Here is a 1,238-nt window from a genome sequence, read left to right as displayed (position 1 = left end):
CCATGCTTGTGTTGGCTAGGAATTTAAATTAAATTTATTGAAATAAATACTTTTAGTCCTATAGAGCATAGGCTATAATTACAATATTTTTTTATTTTTAATATTTTTTTTCTCTAGGTATAATGTGTTTTTGAGTTATTATTATATTTATTTATTTAGTATAGTATTTGAATGTTTTATACTTTTCTTATGGTTGAAGTAAATTTTAGTCTGTTAAAGTTTTTGTTGTATATGTATAGTTGATAAAAAACATAAATATAAACCATAGATTGATACCATAAATCGAAATCCGAACAAATAGTTTCAAAGTTATTACAATTTATGTACTATATTAACACGTTCGTGGTCTTTTCAAATTTTATATTATTAATTTACCCTCAGAACATCACTCAATTTTAGATTCTGAGTGGAACGATGAATGTATTGATTTTACAATGATGTGTGTTTTTTTTTTATTTTTTATTTTTTTTTTTATTTTATTTTTTATTTTTTTTTGTGTCTGTCATCACCTTTTAGGACAGTAAAACTGCTTCGATTTTCTTCAACAGTAACTTTTATGATTGGAAAGTGAATCTAGTTGGTACTTTGGGGGGTCAAAAGTAAAAATTTCCCAGTAGTTTTCAAAAGCGACGTGAAAAACAAAAGAAAAATTAAGGAAAAACGGGAATTTTTACGCAAAATCGATTTTTAACAAAATCGATTTTGGTTTTTGGCGTAACTCTAAAACAAATGACCGTAGATATATGAAATTTTCACAGGTTGTTTATATTTGCATTTCCTATACACGGTAACATTTTGAAAATATTTTGATTTATTTTGAGCTCTTTACGGACATTTTCATTTTCCATTTTTTTTTAATTTTTTTTCTAAAAATATCAATAAAATTTTATTTGTTGGATAAAAAAGCTTGAAAATTTAATAAAAGGCTCCTAGTATATTGTTTCAAAGGCAGATGAAAAATATTAAAAATCGTTAGTCACAGTTTTTTTTTATAAGCATTTAAAGTTCAAAAAATGACAAAATATGGAAAAATCACGAAAATTTGCAAATTATTTCGAGTTAGAAATTCATAAAAATTTTTCTTTTTAAATCTAAGATATGAAAATGTAATACAAGATTCCTTATAAGATTATCTACCTTTATCGAACAAAAAATATTTATAAGAAAGTCAAATTAAATTTTTATGATCGTTTGAAATTCAAATTTTTACAACATTGGATATTCACTCGATTTCTCAT

This window comes from Acyrthosiphon pisum, chromosome X (genome assembly GCF_005508785.2).
Source record: "Acyrthosiphon pisum isolate AL4f chromosome X, pea_aphid_22Mar2018_4r6ur, whole genome shotgun sequence".
Taxonomy (NCBI): domain Eukaryota; kingdom Metazoa; phylum Arthropoda; class Insecta; order Hemiptera; family Aphididae; genus Acyrthosiphon; species Acyrthosiphon pisum.
The sequence above is the reverse complement of the archived record's forward strand: the minus strand, read 5'-3'. Positions refer to the sequence as shown.